The sequence below is a fragment of the Chiloscyllium plagiosum genome, chromosome 18, assembly GCF_004010195.1.
Source record: "Chiloscyllium plagiosum isolate BGI_BamShark_2017 chromosome 18, ASM401019v2, whole genome shotgun sequence".
Lineage (NCBI taxonomy): Eukaryota > Metazoa > Chordata > Chondrichthyes > Orectolobiformes > Hemiscylliidae > Chiloscyllium > Chiloscyllium plagiosum.
The window spans coordinates 45,654,336-45,673,490 of record NC_057727.1 but is presented as its reverse complement, the minus strand read 5'-3'; the positions used below and the strand labels follow the sequence as shown (position 1 = coordinate 45,673,490).

At 38.2% G+C, this 19,155-nt stretch overlaps 1 protein-coding gene across 7 annotated transcripts in view; it reads left to right on the top strand.

Annotated features, from left to right (window-relative positions):
• The window catches only part of foxp1b (forkhead box P1b), a 422,867-nt gene that overhangs the window by 110,208 nt on the left and 293,504 nt on the right, over positions 1–19,155 (top strand). For 3 of the 7 annotated variants that reach the window (XM_043708343.1, XM_043708337.1, XM_043708342.1), the window contains exon 2: positions 8,717–8,789. The exons of 2 other annotated variants lie outside the window; for them this stretch is intronic. The gene's annotated coding sequence lies outside the window, so the exon portion shown is untranslated. Of the gene's footprint in view, positions 1–8,716; positions 8,790–12,091; positions 12,355–15,049; positions 15,075–19,155 lie in introns of those variants that run through there. 2 more of the 7 variants (XM_043708339.1, XM_043708341.1) reach the window with 2 other exon arrangements.

Sequence of the window (19,155 nt, the reverse complement as noted above, 5' to 3'; positions counted from 1 at the left end):
AATGTGTTTGACATCATTCTGTAGCCTATGGCTCAATTAATTTATCAAATTCTAATTTGTTCCATTCTTAATTTTTTTTCTTTCAACAACAATACTTTAAGGATTCATCATACACAAGTAACTTGTGGCATTTTGGTTTTGAGTGGGAGGGGGCTGTTTTGCTGGCTAGGTAGGAGTAAAACTGGTTGTCTGTGTGACATTTGTTGCAGCTGCCCACCATTGAAAGCACACTTTAAAACACTCAAAAGATTACATATGGCAGATTCAAATCTGCTAAAATGACCCCATCTGTAGTCTGAGCCCTTGCACTGAGGACTGTTTGACTATTTGAGATGACTCTAGGATTTCATCATCTGTTGGACAGCAGTGGAGTGCATGAAATAAGTCAGCAACTCTCAATCCATCTGTTGTTATTATTTTCCACTGATAATTGGCTTCAACAATGGAATGCCTGTATCCCTTCCCTTTGAAATACTACACTCTGTTTATTTTTGAGAGGTCCCACTCTCTCCCTGCTTCTAGCAAGTAGAGCTTGCATGGAAATGACATCTTTGGCTCCTTACATCAGTATGTATCAGTCAGTAGCCAAAGCTATGCAGCCGATTTTCTTCAGGGCTGTGTTTCTGTTCTGTTTGTTTCGATCCAGGCTTTTCAGACTGGCTGATTCAGACTGCCTGGATATTCTGGCTGGAATGTAGCATTCACATGTCTCTGGTCATTGAGTTGCTACTCAGAAAACATTTTTTATGCATTGATAAAATTTAAAGGATGCATAAAAATTAAACTGGGGCATTGGGAGTGGGATCAAAGAGTGACTGGATTGTCAGAGAGAGAACAGTAAATTACTGGTCAGGCAAAGAGCTTAGTTTACATTTAGGATAATCACAAACATTTCAGTGACTTTTCACCTCAAAGTAGGACAGGTAGATGGTTCAGCAAGCAGCTGACTTGTACCAGTTGCTCATTTGCTGACTGTTTGTGTTTATGCAAAGGGGCCTCTTCCTGAATATTTAATGTAGAGCAAAGCAGTGGCTTTTGTTGTGTTTAGATCACATACCTTCAGTCCTTCATTATACTGCAGTGTGTTAGAGTTGATGTTGAATATTGAAGTAGTTAGTTTTTAAAAAAAAACTCGGCGTCACAGCCCCTGGAGATTACAGTACGATCAAAAGGTTTTTCGCGTCATAGTTAATGGGTAAGCGCTGTTGCAGTTATATTTTCAGTACGTTTTTTGTTGTTTGGATAAAAGTGTGAAAAGATATTCATCAGCTTTATACTGCTAACAGATTGAAGTTTCTGAAGCGTACTTGAGTAGTTCTCTGTAGCTTATAGTCTCAGGAATGGACAGTGTGTACTTGTGTGCAGGTGGTTTCGAGGAATGCTTAAAAGCATATGTCCAAGTGTTTGTAGCCATTTAACATAAATGGGTAAACCAAACTGGTTCATTATTTTTCCATTGCTAAGTCCTGCTTCTGTAGTATCATTCATGATAAAGCTGCCTTTGTGCACTCTCCTTGAAAAGGATAATACACAGCAGTCTGAGGCAGTTAGAACCACCAGTTAATATTGTTTTCTGACTATGTTTCTTCAGTGGAATGACTACTGTAACATGAAGATTTTCTTACGTGGAAATGGAATCTGCTCTTCATTGATATTAATAGCACACTAGAGATGTTAGTCTGTGATGCAGTGAGTAGCAGGACCACAGTTTGGAAACCTGATATTATAGAACAGAACTGACAGAGCTGCTGCCTTGTTGTTGGGGAGACAGTCATCCATAAAAATAGTCTTTGCATAATGGCACTGTAGGTTATCCGTTTTGCATAGGGCATTTTGTGCAGTCTAGATCTGTTCTTTTCTGGGAGTGAACTCAGCTGTTACTTCGCTCATTTTGTATCTGCAGTTTCAATGGAAGATAATTTTTTTCATTGTCTAATTCTGAAAATGTCCTATAACATGAAATGAACCAAATTATTTTCAGTCTATGGATTCAATAATAGTATTATATTCTGTCAATTGACAGAGATTGCTCATATCAAAGTACTTAATGGCTTTATGATAATTATTTGCATCGCTTTCATATTTCACACTCATACTAGTTGGGGGCTTGTTATTGTTAACCATTGCATTGCACAATGTATCACATAGAAATGGGGCCGCTTTAAAATCCTTGCAGATGTAAATGTTTAAATGCCCAACAGCAAAGGTCAACAAAAGACACACCCAGCAGCTATACTCCAGTGGAATTAAGAAACAGACCAGTTTTTCAACCTTGTGTTCAAAACCATTCTGTATTGCACTGCTTGTGTTTCTGCTAGTGTTTCCAAAGTGTATTTATAGCTGAAAAACTCATCAATTTTGTAAATCAGCTCATCTGAACAAATTGAATGTAGTATGAAAACAGGGGAATGCTCTGCAAATACCAAGGTTAATTAATAATCCCCAGGCACATATCTTCATAAATGATACAACTGCTGCTTGACTATTTGAGAAGAAAAAAAGCTCTGCATTTTTTACTTTGTAATCATTGGAATCGGATAATTAAAGTAGTTCCAGAGTTCAGTACTCACCAGAATTTGCGCAATGTAAACTCAGTTGCTGATTTGTGACTCAAGAAATAGTCAGACTATTAATATGGGATAGTGCATGTCCTACGATTGCCTTGGATTTTGTATGAATTTTAATGCATTTTTTTTCCGTTGGTGCTTTTCAAATGTCATATATAATTTTCTTTTTACAGGTATACTGTACATTTGAAGATAATACAGTTAAATACATTTTTGCTCTTTTTGTGCATCATGTGAGAATTAACCCTTAAAGCGTTAGTTAAAAGAAAACATTTGCTCAGCCCAACCTTCAGGAGTTCCTGTTTGTTTGTTCATCAGGGTGAAACATCCATAGCTATGCTTCAGCTACTACATGGGCCTTGCAGCCAGCATCAAGTTCTTGCTTCTAATCAGAGTAGAGACAAAATGGATCTGTTTTTGCATTTTAAGTTTCCACTGAAAGGGGATTTGTGACTATTGCAAAAAAAAACTGTTTATAACAGTGAGGATAAATAAGATGTCCACACTTGAACTAAAGGAACCCATCCCCTCACGTACATATGTACTAAAGTTGCATATTTGTGGCTACTGTGTCATGACTTGGTTGCTGTCTGAAATTATAGGCCAATAGATGTTCAGAGATTGACTCAAATGTCTCACATGGTAGTGCACTTAGCAAAGTGACTACATTAGGTGCTATGCAGAGTTTGAGGTTGTGAGTTTTTTGCAAGATGCTTTTTTTTCATTTTGATTACAGTGGCAGATTTTAAAAAATTGGTAGAGCAACCATGTAGTTATTTCAATGCCTATGTTGGACAGTTTAATTCTTTGCTGTTTTGCTGCTGTGCATACTTACACTGTCTTTGCACTGCAGCTAATACAATTAGCTTCAAGTTCTACAAATGGGTTCCTATAAAACAAATCCTGCTCTGCTTGGATTGTAGGAGAAACAGAAAATGAAACAGCTGGTTGCCTTACATGTTGTTTAAGTTATTTGGTGATAACTGAAAATAGTTCTATTTTTACAAACACTACAATATTATTGATGGATTTTCAAACCATTTGTTTATACTCAGGAAGTATAAATCATCTAACTAGTCCCATTTGCTCTTGCTCATACCTTCAATCTGAAATCTTAAACAGCATGACATCTTTCTTCTACAAATCTACTTGCAGTCGAAGGAATAAGCTGCAAACAGAGTCTGAACTCGGAGGGACCTGAAATGAGAGAACTCCAATTAGTTCACAAATACCTGAGTTTTACCTAATTTGGATAACTTTAAACTTTGTTGGGCGCTCTTGATGGATGTAAGAATCTAAAATTTACATTTGTGCAACAGATGTGCAATGAGTTGGGAATGGGGGGGAGGGGGGGCAGGTGGGATTGGGGTGGGTGACAAACATAAGGAAGAAGCCTGGGATTTAGAGCAGTTAAAAGGGTGGGACATAACCCTAGCAAAACATTTTTAGAGTGACTTGAGTCACGTTCTTTCTCAGTCATTACATTTATTCCCTTTCTGTGACTGGAAGTAAAATAGGGATGAAGGCAAACTTCATAGCCAAATCTTCCAAGATCACGAGAAAATCTACACTGTTCCTGCCGCACTAACTGAATAACTAAGATAACTTTCATTCAGCTTGATCTGTTCTTTGTATCAATACAGAACTGAGCAAAACTTTGGATATGTGAGTAAGAGCTCGAAGTTTATATTTAGGCATCAGCAATATAACAATTTTGAGTGAGAAACATTAAGGGCTGACCCAGATTTAGGTGAAGGAGCAGAGTGGTGAAAGCAGCAGGCCAATCTTTAGCTTTCTTTTGATCCCCTCCCTGACAGTAAGCTGACCATCTTTGTAAATACTCACAGGATAGCCCTAAATTTGAATTACTAATCACTGAAGGTCTCTCCATTCAGGATGACACATAAATGGCTGGGAAGTTAAATGTGACTTTTTTTCTAATAATCTGACCTGTCCATTACTTAAGAAAATATTTCCTTAATGAATGTTCAGAGTCATGGAGATGAGGAGCAGGCTTTATGCAGATGCAGCCAAAGAGACCATATAGCTTTGTAGTAGGGCAGGCCTGTATTATAACAGCCAGTTTGAATTTTGTGCAGTTCTTGCAGCTGCCTTATTAACTAATATGACTTCCTATAGCACAAATGTTTGCACATCTGCATATATCAATTAGCTAGTGATTATCACCTCAGATCTCCACTTCAGTGAAAATAACTTATCTTTCTTTGGCTAAGCCTGAATTGAGTTGAAGTGTTTGGAGGGTTTGTCACCATGAGAACTAACCTTATCTTACCAAACTCACTCATTAATTAACCTATGGTGTCTTTCATGTCTGATCTCTGCCCTATCTTCTGGAGATTGTGGTGGATTTGGTGGTGCCAACACAGGCCTTCCTCCTCTCCCAGGACCAGCAGTGTAGATGTGATGTCAGCCTGGTTAGAGTTTTCCATCAAGGTTAGAGTAGTCTCAGCCATCATGATGAATGTGTAGAATTGCAGGAAGAATGTCAGGGTAAGTTCCAGCATCTTCTCTCTGATTCTTCACACTAAGTTTGAATCTGCAACTGTACCAATCTCCTGGCAAGGTCCATACTCTACCACCCTCAATATTGCTCACAACACCACATCCACTTGCTCTCACCCACCCAAACCCCCAAGACTACTAATCCTGCATGCCCTCTATGTGCTGCCTACTCACTTGCTCAGCACACCTTCCCACCTGCACAAACAGTAGTAGCTGTGCCATCTACTTTCATTGTCTGTAGTACTTGCCTCTTCTCACTTCATGAGGAAGATAGCCCACAGTAGGGCAGAAAGAGTCAAGATGGGTGGTGTGTGGCCCATTATTTGGCTCCTTGGCCATTATGAGGAGAGAATCCTGACTCTTGAGTGCCCCAGAGAGGACCTTAACTGGCATTGAAGGCTGTGTGAGTGCAGTAATAGCAAGTGAAGAGCTCAGAAATGCAGTCTTGTCCACTATATGAGCTGGAGGCATGTTTCTGTATGCATAGTGTCCAGACTGCGACATTACAATGATAGTTACCAGTGCAGCTTGAGGTGCAGCATTAATGAGCAGAAACATCCTGCAAGTGAATCAGAGGTGTATCTTGAGAGACCACTGAGGCTGGGCACATCAGTTATCAATGCCTGTGAATATAGGGTGCATGTGGCCGGTGCCCATATTTTGTGTTCTGAGATGTTGGTGCCTGGTGTCCAATGTGTTGGCTGATTGGATCAAGCAGAAAGGTAAATCTGTCAGGTGCTCACTGTGGTCACGTTTTCCCTGTGTCTAGCTTGGTTGGCGAGTTTAGTAAGATGGGGCCTGAATATTAATGAGGCGAGTTGGGCTGTTAACATGGTATTTACGTCCTTCAGTTGGCAACTTACCACTGCCTGATGAGAATCTAGCCATGATGTCTGTGAAAAACATGAAAGATGGCACTTATTGCTCCTGATGTTGAGATCAGCCTCACTTTTATCATCCAATTCTGCCACTCCAAGGCAAAGCCAGCCATCTCATTTGGGATAAAAGTTAAAAATTACCTTCTACATTTCTAACATTCTCCAGTTGGAGAGGAACACATTGTCGACCTAAAATGTTAACTCTGTTTTTGCACAGGTGCTGCCAGACCTGTTGAGTATTTTCTGTTTTTACTCCATTTTTTCCAGCATCAGTAGTATTTTTCTATCATCTCAATTTGAGGGTCTACACTTGGCCCATCAGACTGAGCTAACCTATCCCATTTTCATAGTGCCCAGTCTGCCATGGTTCATGGTGACTTTTCTCACACAGAGTCCTGTGCTCATCATCTGAATATGTATCCAGTCTCTGTGGTGCCAGTCTCATTCAATCGTTTGGCAAGACAGATGGAAGTACTCGTCATTACCAGACATTCCAGAGTTCACACTGCTAGTGCCGTATTTTCATTCCGACCGCACACTACTTTGGATGCTGCTCGCAAAAAACTGCCCCTTACAATGTGTCAACAAGCCACTACATTCAGGACGTATCTCAGGAAGGTTCCTTAGTTCTGCTATATGGTAGAAATAGTTAAAAGTTCTTCGGCCCAATTTAAGTTCTGCACAAGTGAAAGTATTGTGAGTGGGTTATAAATGCATTGAGATTAGAATTTAGGCCAGATCACATCTCTTCAGAAAAACAAAGATACAGAATAGTTGCAGTATGTATTTATCAGGGAAATTTCCTCACATTTAACTGTGCAGGTGTCCACATATATGCAAGAGGCAAATTTTAACATGGAGACAGTGAGGACTGCAGATGCTGGAGATCAGAGTCGAAGAGTGTGGTGCTGGAAAAGCATAACTAGTTCAGGCAGCATCCGAGGAGCAGGAGAATTGACGTTTCGAGCATAAGCTCTTCATCAGGAATCAGAAAGGGGGCTGAGCGATAAATGGGAGGGGATTGGGGCTGCGGGGGGGGGGGAAGGTAGCTGGGAATGCAATAGGTGGATGAAAGTGGGGGTGAAGGTGATACGTCGGAGAGGAGGGTAGAGCAGATAGGTGGGAAGGAAGATGAACAGGTAGGACAGTTGAAGAGCACGGTGCCGAGTTGGTAGGTTGGATCTGGGATAAGGCAGAAAACGAGGCGTTCTTCCTCTGTGACCCTCCAACCACATGGGATCAATGTGGATTTCACCAGTTACCCCATTTCCCCTCCCCTACCTTATCCCAGATCCAACCTTCTAACTCAACACTGCTCTCTTGAACTGTCCTATCTGTCCAACTTCCTTCCTACTTAAACGCTCCGCCCTCCTCTCTGACGTATCACCTTTACCCCCACCTTCATCCACCTATCGCATTCCCAGTTACCTCCTTCCCCCTCCCATTTATCTTTCAGCCCCTTTGGGCCACCTCCTCATTCCTGGTGAAGAGCTTATGCTCGAAACATCGACTCTCCTGCTCCTCGGATGCTGCCTGACTGGCTGTGCTTTTCCAGCACCACACTTTTTGATGCCAGTTTTAATATGTATATTGAAAACAGTCAGTTGTGGTTTTAATAATCTAAACTACATTTTAATATGGCCTTCTTGTATACAAAGTTCAATCAATTCCATGCAAAGCAAATTGAAATGCAAAATACTATACTGTACCATATCTTGACGAGCCAGTCTCTTGCAGGGAGAAACAAAGTAAAGATGTCACAGGAATTGGATACAACACATCTTAGCTTCATATATATGCATATTAATAGGGACTGACGACTGAATCAGAGTGCTAAATGATATTTCATATATTCTATTTCACATTTACAACCATTTTCTATTTCTAAATTTTCTGTCCAACGTCAATAATCTGTGCTAGATATTTAATAAATGAGAGATAGTGTTGGGAAATACAGGCCTGAAAAGACAAGATTCCTGCCAGATTTTGTTTTATTTCACCTTGGATGCCTTTTCATGTCTCTTGAGATCTTAAAGTAGAAACAGTTGCTGTTACCAAACTTTGAAGTCAAAGAGAAAAGCAGTATGCAGTGAAAGCATTGCTTTTCAGGGCAGCTCGCTCAAGCATTGATGTTTCGTGTTTGAGGATTATACAGGGAGAAGAAGCTGTGGGCTTGTATACACAACTAGAAAAAAAAGACAGATTTTCTTTCCTCCTTTCATTTTGCATTTTCATTTAATTTAATAAATATGGAAGCATGTAGCGTGAACCTTTACAGATGGCACCTGGTTCCACCCATTTTATTTTGCTACTGTGTTGCAGGATTTTACTCGTGTAATCTGTATGCATGGGTTTTACTTATAGTACAAGAAGAAAGGACTAAGTTCAGTGATACATGAAGTGATTTGCACTGTAAAGAAGTCCAGAGGCATCTGGAGTTAGAAAGCATAATCACATGAAAAATTGTTTCATCTGCTGTGTTTCTCACACACACACACACACACACACACAGGCACAGCAGTTTGGACTTGTTATGAGAATACCTGGCACTAGCTGGTACTGATAAGCAGCCGTCCTGTGACTTCATTGTTTCTATTAACTTTACTGCGAGTCATTTGCCATTAAGTACAATTGGAAGCGCTCTGTTTTATTTATATTTGTACGTTGCTGTGTGGTGCCAGTGAAAATGCTGAGACATGGTAACTGCAATCAAACAACCAATCAGACTCTATCATTTTTTGTCTCCAGGGTAAGAAGAGTTATTGCAAAGGTGGCAGTAACAGAAGATTGCTTTAAATAAGCAAGTACTACTAAAAAGAAGGTAAATAAGAGGTTTGTTCTTTATGGGAGACCCCTTGTATGGAATTTACAATGCTCGTTTAATGAGTAACTTTTGTACACTTGGTTTAGTAATGCAAAGTATTGGAGAATTTGTGTGTGTGTGTGTGTGTGTGTGTGTGTGTGTGTGTGTGTGTGTGTGTGTGTGTGTGTGTGTAAAANGTGTGTGTGTGTGTGTGTGTGTGTGTGTGTGTGTGTGTGTGTGTGTGTGTAAAATACCCATAATTATTCACCAGAAATATGCTTTAAAATAATTGGAAAACCTGTAGAGTCCATTTTTATTTTAAATGCTATACCCTCTAGCTGCACTGAGACATCTACTTGGAATTCAGCTGTCTGTTTTATAATCACCTTTTGTCAGAAATTAATAGTCAGTTAAGTGCCATAGCAACGGTGATGTAACCATCAAGCAGTGACTGCAGAAGCTTGTGATGTAGGCACCCATTAGTGCTGTTGTCCATCCGACCTTGCTAGACTAGAACATTAGAAACAAATTTACGTGATCTATTAATTTTAAAAGAATCTAAGATGCAAAAATACATCAAAACTAAATACGAGAGGAAATTTTTTTTTTAAATTTGATAGAATAAATTGTGCTACCTGTTCTGTTTCATGTATTTATAATACTTTGATTCTTAAGAACTTTATTTAATCCCTTTGCCTGGCACAGAACATAATAAACAACTTGCTAGTGCTAAAGTGCCACATGGGGGTGGCTGCTAACAAGAGAGTTTAATGTTTCTGCCACTAGCAGTTTTGTCGCTGTATTTTTCATGAGTTGTAACTACCGGTAATGTACTTCGGTAGCTCCAGAGCAGTAGTTAAACATAGTGACAAGCTAAACAGCCCCCAGGCCCTTGCATTAGGAATAAGAGAACACATAGAATGTCACGTTGCTTCAGAATGATTGTAGGAAATAGAAAAAAAACTTTAGAATGTTTTGTGATCTGTCAAAATAGTCGTTGCTTTTTTTTAACAATAGCACAGGCAGGACTAATATATCGTTAACCTTTGAATTTTTATTGACACCAATTCAAGAAACTATTGGTGCTTTGGTGAAGGATGTGGGGAACAGATGGTGAGATGTTGTGGAAAGAATGGAGATTTTGCATTGGCTTCATTTTGTCACAGTGAAATTTGTGTATCTGTAACATGTACTTAGTTCTTATTGAAAGGAATTGAGAATATTAAAGGGATATAGACTTGATTGTGCTACTTTCTCAATTTATTGCCAACCATCTGGGCAAAAGACCCTTTAGGTTTAAAATCATTATGTTTTCAAGAGTGTAGTGCAGTACATAATTCAATATTTCTAAATGATACATTAGTTCCCATTGAAACAATGTGATAGTTGTACGAATTCTCATTTTTTTCAGATCTCCTCGTGGTCCTGCTCCTCTGTAACTCTCTAATTGCCACCAGCCCTAACACCCTCCAAATTATCTGCATTTCCTCAATTCAGGCCTCACGAACGTCTCAGATTTCAATCATTCTGCTATTGCCATTGTCTACAGTTAAAGCCCACACCGTTAAAATTTCCTTATTAATTTTCTTTCTTTAAAATTGTCTTAAAACCTACCACTGAGCCACTTTTTGTCATCCTTTCTTCTAATATCTATCTTTTGTTATTTGGTGTCAACGCTTGCTTTATACTGCCCCTGTGAAGTACCTCAGATTGTTTTGTTCTGTGAAGCTGCTATATGCATACAAGTTATTGTTGACATAGTTTTAAAAGAAAAGCTGGCTAGATTTTACGTGAACTTCAGTTAAATTAACACCAGTTGAGTGCTAAGCATGGATAGAAGAATAAATGACTTTTAACTTAAAGACAGACAAAAAGCTTCTTAAATACCATAATACATCTGCACTACATTTAATCAAATATAAAAAATTGAAATGCTCATCTAAACAGACTGGAAGTTGGAACGGTGTGGTATCGTTTATTAGCTTAAAGAAATTGCCTTTTATGAGAATCTAAATGGTACAACAAAGTTCCAGCATGACATGATTCACTGTTTATATTTAAAGCCTTAACTTTGGAAAGCAGTATCTAGCTGTCTGACTCTTCTGATTTTGTTGGCTTGTTTAATATTTTTTGCTTGTAATTGCACAGCCAACTAAAAAAGGCTGGAGCATCCTGCACTGCATGTGTAAGTAAACATCTGCAAGATCCTAATGAAAAAAATGCCTTTTCCCAACCTGATCTTGTCTACAAAAAAAAAGTCAAGGTAATGTTAGTTGAGTGTTAAGATGCAGAGAGTTGGCCATCATGCCTTTGAATTTGCGAACTGATACTTGTTACCTTGAGTTAATGATTCTGATATGCCTGCGTGGTGCATTAAGCTTTATTCCAGCACTGTGGTTGGGGTGCGCATTTTTAACTTAAAGTGACCAGTTTTTGTGCAACGTCTCCCCTTCAAATCTGAAAGTGTATTTTTTGTGTGGTGGGAGTATGAGAGAATGAATGAATTTAGAATTTTTTTAACACTTACATTGATTAATAGAGCTACTGCATATGTAATTTAATGATCTAAACATATTTTTCTCTCACAGTAGAGTATTATTAAAATTGTACTTGTTTATTTTGCATAAAGGTTTGAAACTTGTCTTAAGTTGTCAAAAAATTTCCAACATAAACAAAGCATGTTTCAAAAAAGCTACACAGTGGGAAAGGCTAAAAGAAGACTGACAAACACCATTAGCTGGAAAAAATTCCATTTCATTGCAACAATGTTATTGTTTACTTTACCATACACATCCTAATATGGTTACCTCCCTGTAGAGGCAGTATGCAGGCTTTGGGGGCCCCCACAGGGAACATTTTCTAGCAGCTTGTGTTTAGAGAGCCGGCAGTGTGGACAATAAGAAACAAACTGTACAATTCCACAAAAGGCTGCCCGGAAAAAAGGTGTCATATAAATTCTAACCAACTCTCTTCCACTGGCATTGGGCACTGTGTGTGTAAACCTGTTATTCCATGCTGTCCAAGCATTACAGTTCCCTCTAGCTGCTGTAGTTTATATGTCTGGCCATGTGAATCACTTGTGTCTCTGTTGCACTATAGAGAGCTTTCAGCGATTGCCTTTTTCCTTGAGATGGAGCTCTGCTTACACCTCAGTTGAGTTATCAAGAGTAGTGGTTTGAAGGTTCCTTTTATTAGGAACATTAAGGTAAGCATGCTGATTTAGGCCTGAACCTCTGTCACCCCTCATGCTACTCACCAAAGACATATCACAGTGATTAAATACTGATTTTGTGTATCATTGTCCTCAGTCGCCAAAACAATCACAGAGCTGTGCGTTTTGTGTTAATTGCCAGTTGTGGAAAAAAAATGCCATTAGTTCTGAGCGTGATCGGGCTGAGGTGTACTCACTGTAGTGTAAATAGTGCTGTAAATACTTGCTTGTGTTGGCAGTGACTGTCAGCTAGTGCTGAGTTTATTCATGCCCATCTTTTCTCATCTGCTTGCAACTCATCTGAGACCTCACATCCGTTCCAAAATCCTCATGTTACTGAGGCTCGCAAGTTATCTGTACGCAAGAACAAAGGTAGGTTGTTCCACAATGGGACACTGTGGGAGGGACAAGTGGTTTTTGGAGGGTTGTCTTCCTCGTGCTTGACGGTTCGACCCACAGTGAGAAAGGTTTAGAGAGAGGAATTAGCTGCCAGGACCTGTATCAGTGGAAAGAAAGTGAATTAGACAACTGTATTTAACTATTGCCTGTGTGAAACTCCTTTTCACCTTTGCATTCTTCGTAACATTTTACAGAATTATTGAATAGTACAAAATTAAGTTCAACTTTTTAATTTAACATTTATAGTCACATGTGTAAAACATGTGGTAATCTGTAAAACAGAAGGAAATAGAAGGTCGTGATTCCAAGGTCCAGTTTTGCTAAGTTATGCTGGACTTGGGTTTTGATTGTAAACTTGTTAATATAAATTTGAACAGATGTTCTGTAAAGAAGTGGCGCTTCATGTTGACTGTTTATGTGAAGGAATGTGATGTAGGGTGTTCCGTTGTGGTCATGCTTTTCAGCTGTACAGCTTGTAGATCCTGATAATCTGCAGTACAGAATACTAGGTTTCTTCTTTAATTACACTGTTTGATTACTGTGAAAAATTGACATTCAGATTAGAGCAGCTCCTGGCACTCGAATTATTGGTGCTTTAGTAAAATGTATTATAGAAAGATGTAACTGGTTGACAAGATACTTTCAGTTTATAAAAGTTAGTGTGGTTAAAATGAGATGGGTTTTACTGTAGTAATTATGCACCAATTATAGTAAAATATTTAAATAGATGCCAGTAATGATGTGACTGGCTCAGATATAAAATCTGTTTTTTTTTCCTCATACAATTATGCTTATTTCTGTGTCATTTTTGTTTTTGATTCATATGATTATGAAAATGCAGTTTAATTACTCCAACCAGATATTTCTTTCCAGTGAAAATTTGGGTTTTAATACTGATTTTGAAGACTTTTGGATATTCAAATTCTTTATTCATTATTGTAAGACAAAGGTTTCATTTCTGTCAGTTGATTGCATTCTGTAGTCACCAAAAGCAGGAAGGAGGTAAAAACTGCAAATGCTCTTACATAAAAAAAACTATGTATGTGGTGTTTGTGCAATGTACTATTAAAACAGAAATTTATTTTGCTACTTATTACCCATGAAGGCACATTTGGACTTGGTAGTCTCTAATTAGAAGTGAGATATTAACATTTCATAGGGATTTATGTTAGAATGTGGAATGGCGGGCGGCTGCTTCCTCATTATGAATACTCTCTGCATGTAATGAGGTCCATCATTAGTTGATGGAGTGGATTTGCCCCAGCTCTACCTTGAAAGGCAGATAATTTACATAGTTCTCCAGAGCTTATGGTTTAATGGGTTCTTTAGTGAATAAAATGAAAAGCTACATCTTTAAATTTTGTATCATCAGCCTTTTGGTAATTTACTGTTTCAATTTTGATTCTGGTAGCTTCTTCAGCATTAGAATTTTAAAAACTGATTCTTAAGCATATATTTGTTTAGGGTGTTTTCATTGGAGTGTACATGACAATTACAGCTGTTCATTAACAAAATTGGGTATTTGTTTTAAACTTTAACCAATCACTTTGATATGCTAATTATGGTGTAATTTAATTTGAGCCCTGTAATGATGATGCCGTTATTATGGACATAAATGATGCAGTTAAGCTGTGTAATCTCATTTGCATACTGTACACGCCAGTAAATTAAAGCCTTCCTAGACAGCTTCAGCTTTAATTTTCCACTTCTTTTCACACAGTGCCTTTTGAGTTGCTTTCTGATGAGCCCACTTTCTAGTAGTGGTGATGGTTGTTTGATGTGGAGAGTAGGCACACCACACTAAAGCTACAGACAATATGTAACAGATAAAGGAACTCATTATATACCAAGTGTTTATTTTGAGGATGTTTTAATAGGTGGAGGTGTCTTGTATTTAAAACATTGCCGTCGCTGGTACAAAGAGGGGTTAAGTACTTTTTGCCAAATCATTTTCATATTCTCATCCATTCCTTATTTTTTTGTAGGTATCTGTCAGGAAAACAACATATTTTATGAAGTTGTTTTGTGTCCGTGTCTTTTAGTGGGGGACTTTATTTGTTGTACCATAAAGAATATGATTTTTCTGCCAACGAATTTTCTCTGTTAGTCACTAATTGGCTACATAAATCTTGATGTTGAGAATGAGGAATGTTTCTGTGTCATAGAGTGTAATCTTCACCCTTATTTACCAATTCATTAAGATTCATTGATGCAGGATCGGTGAGAGGAAATGACAACATAAATCAGACCTCCAACATAATGACCCTAATCAGTTGGGAATAGCTAGAAATGTCATGATGAACTATGTCCTTGTATTACTGCCACTGTACATTGTCATTGGTGTGCTTTATGAGTTGGACGCATCCTCCTGACACCAGCTGTATTTAACAAAAAAGAGTTGTTAAAAACTGATTTCATTAAAGGTGGGAGCTCCAGACAGGGTACTTCTGTATTTAGCCTTGTGCCCTACAACTCCATTTCATCTGCTTAACAGATTGCAATTTAATATACGTTTAAATAGATGTAAACAGAAATCCCAACCAGTGACGATGTTGGTTCAAGGATTGCCATCTAAATAGCATAATAAGGGATCAGCAGAGTCCCTGCAAAACATCATTAAGACATTGCCACGTTCCTTTGTAAGTCAGCAATCAGCAAGTGAACATCCCAAACCCAGGAACAATGGATTCCAGGTATAGATGTGTATTTGTTATGAACTGTTTTGTGCATTCAATTCTTGAAGAAATGATTTACAGATTTTCTGTCTAAGTGCAATGATGTTACACCAGAAGATGATTGTTGTTTGCGTGTCTTGGGTAAAAAAAAACTGATAATGTTTTGAAAGTGTTAACATGTTTTTCAGTGCTCATCAAAAAAAAACTTTTAAAAGAAATTGAGACTTTTTTTTCTGAAATATGAGATAGCTGTGCAAGATTTGATATGAATCTAACAATGTTACTGTTCCAGCAGAACAAGATAAGTTTTCCTAATCTTGACAGGTTTGGATGTAATCCTGGTTTTCATTTGACAGGCTAGACTCTGAGATTTATAACATATTAATCAACTAGCTGGAAATAACATACAAACATTTTGCCATAGAATATCCCATGCTGTATGCGCCAATAAATATCTGTTCCATGATGAAAGCATGTTTTTAACATTTATTGAGAACTTGTAGAGAAGGAGACTTCATCTAAATCAATTATTTTAGATATATTTTCACGAACTAGGTTTTGTGTATGTAGGTATGTTTCCATGTGGTAGCTTTGTCTGTTCTGTCCTGTAATAACAAATAAAATAAGGTTGGTTTGGTTTGCTAGTTACAGAAGATAGGAATAGAATATATATCCACTGTACTGAAACCTCCACTGTTGAGGAGAAATAGCCTTTATACTAAGTAGCTTCTGATTGCAGCGTACATGTATAATTTTTTAAATATAATTTGGCTTGAGCATGTTCCCACTGGGTTCTATTTTTGCACTTCCAGGCTTGCACACTGCCAGCTCGCAAATTTCTTCTCATTCTCAGGCTGACTAGGTATATACTGCCATCAGTGTTTCTTTTAATTTTCTTTCCAGCTGTGCAGGTCTCTGAGATTCCTGCGCAAAGACGACTTCCAGAACCAGAAGTCAAAGCTGCAGTTGGTGTGTTGCTGCTGATCGCCTAGCTCAGAACTTTGGAGCTACGCAGCTTAAGGGAATGCTGACTGTCACCTGCAAGTTCCACTGTCAGCCACACATCAACCTGACCTGGAACTATCTCAGTATTCATTTACTGTCACTGATTCGAAATCCTGAAACTGTGTTCTTACCAGGAATATGTGTACTTACCCTGTGGACTGTAATGGTTCAAAAAGGCAACTTATCACCAGCTGAGGCACGTAGTGAAGGTTTTTGTCTTGTGATGGTGCAATGGAATTTGCAAATGGACGGAATATGTTGCAATCATGAGTCTTTGATTTTGAATTACGCATGAGCTTTTTTTTGGGGGGAGTTATGGTGGTGGGGGTGTGCGGCTGTAGTTCACTGTTGCTTTCTCCGTCGCAGCGTCTCCATTGACTTGCCAGCCAATCGTCATACTTTTCTACTGTACTTTGTAACATTTGGAGTTTGGTTTGTTCAGGAGTGCAAGATGGAAAACTTCATCAGCAAGTCTGCCTTTTCAGCAATACATGTTTTAAATTGTCTTTACTAACTGGATCACAAAGGACCAAATAATTAATTTTTAAAAATCACATATGTGACTATATAGGCTGAACAACTGATTTTGTAATCAAGCTTGATTTCCAGTTCCAATTTCCACGTAGTTTTAAATTGGCAATTTCTCTATTTGTTGAGCCAATTTGCCAATAGTAGGTTTACAGTTTTAATTGCCATTTCTGGTGTGCAAACATCACCAGTTTTGAGATTCTCTGAAAACATGGCATGAACAAGCACTGTTGTTTATCTGATGCCGTAGTGGTGATCATTGCTCATCTCACTGAGTTGCTGCTTGTATCATGTGTGCACTGATATGTTTTGATGCCAACTCTGTGAATATAAGTTATTTGACAGTTTTGGTGAGCCAAATGTCAAGCTATCCAATTGGTAGCACTCTTGTCTCTGACTCGAAATGCTGTGAGTTCAAGTCTTACTATGGGTCTTGAACAAAAAAATCAAGATGACACTCCAGTACAAGACTGAGGGATGCTGCAGGTGTCACTGATTTGTCAAGTTTCCTGCAACACCACCATATTATCCAATACCTTTTCTCCAAAAATCACACAAAGTGCATTCTAAAAGAACTTCAATTTACTTTTTATTTTCAGGTACTATTTTGTTTTTAATCCCTTTGTTAAATTTTATGCTTAAAGGCCTCAGCTTCTCCCAAAGATGTGCCTTGATATTTTTACCCATAACTGTAAGCGTCAGATGGCTATACATTGACTACTTGAGTAGACGCAGTATGGCCAACATCATTACAAATAACCAGTTGAAGAGATGAATTTTTTTGGTTTTGGTCACTTTGTCTAATTATTTTTTCAAAATTATTTGAGGTAAAATTGGAGGATAAAATTAAAATAGCTTTTAGTCAATTCAGTTTATGAAATGCTTTTAAAAAAAAAAATGGGTGAGAGTGTATGCATGAGAGACAGAGAAATTAATTCCACAGCCTTTATGGTTTTGCCTTGAGTACAATGATCAACAGTAAATATACTAAACAGAGAAGGGGAGAAAGAGAATTAAGGACTTTCCTCTTGTTCATTTGCATTAATTATTCAAAAGAAGAAGTTGAATTTTGAAGGTGGGGTATCCATCTTATTCCTTCTGTCATCACATGAACTTGGAAAATGTAAAACTTGTCTTTTTGATAGTGTCTGCTTCTTAGGTCATATCTATATCTGAAAAATAGGCAGGCCAGTCTAGTTTAAGTAGCTGTCCACGGGCAACATGGCTTTGCGTGTTTTGAGTCTGTCCTGTGATATTGATCTTTTTTTTGTTGTTGCTGCTTTTATCTAGATCTAATACAGGGAGAGAGCCTTCAGCATTTTTTGTCTGTTCTGAGGTTTGATCTTCATTTCACAGAGTTTAATCTTTCTTCCTTCCTCTCCTTGTACTCTTCACATTTTTTAAGTAATTATGTAATATCTTTGTAGACTGCAGAGTTGAAAAAGCATATTTCTAATTATAGCAAAGTGTTCCACATTTTGATAAGCTCCAATGAAAAAAAAACGGTTCTAATTTTCACTTTATGCATCTTGTAGTTTTTTTGGCAAGAAGCCTCTTCGATCATCTCCATTGTTATGTTAATCAATAAACCATAGCTGTTCATTTTATGTCTCTGAATAGGGGTTTCCCCTTATTATCATGGTTTCAAAACATACAACTCTTTTTGGTGTTGACTTTCTTTATAACTCTAACTCTACCTCTCATTATGGTACATCTATTGTGGACTACTCTATTCCTTATACAGGGGAGAAGTCTAATTCTATATTCCAGGTGTAGTCCAGCTAATATTAATACGGAGCCATTGTACATCATTCCATTTTATATTCAATCCTCTTGATATAAAATGCTGAATCTTATTTACCTTTTTAATTGACCGACCCTAAACTTCAATGATTCATGACATTGACTTAAATATATTGCTTCCATTGTAGAAGAATACTTCAGGTGAATGAACCACTTTGAATGTGTGGCTACTGATGTTGAGAGGTGTACCTTAGATCGCCTAGTGTGATTTCACATTCTGGGATTGAATTACGTTCAAACTTGATGAAACAAATTAGATGTAACACATGCACAAAGAAGAAAGTAGTCAATGCAAATATGTATGAACACCAGAGGAATCAATTTAAAACTCATTTTTCGATGGTCTGTTCTCTGATCCCAGGCTGAAGGGGTATGTATAGCATGGAAACAAATCCTTTGGTCCAATCCGCCTATGCCAACCAGATATCCCAACCCAATCTAGTCCCACCTGCCAGCACCCGGCCCATATCCCTCCAAACCCTTCCTATTCATATACCCATCCAAATGCCTCTTAAATGTTGCAATTGTACCAGCCTCCACCACATCCTCTGGCAGCTCATTCCATACATGCACCACCACCTGTTTGAAAAAGTTGCCCCATTGGTCTCTTTTATATCTTTCCCCTTTCACCCTAAACCTATACCCTCTTGTTCTGGACTCCACGACCCCAGGGAAAAGACTTTGCCTATTTACCGTATACATACCCCTCATAATTTTGTAAACCTCTATAAGATCACCCCTCAGCCTCCGATGCTCCAGGGAA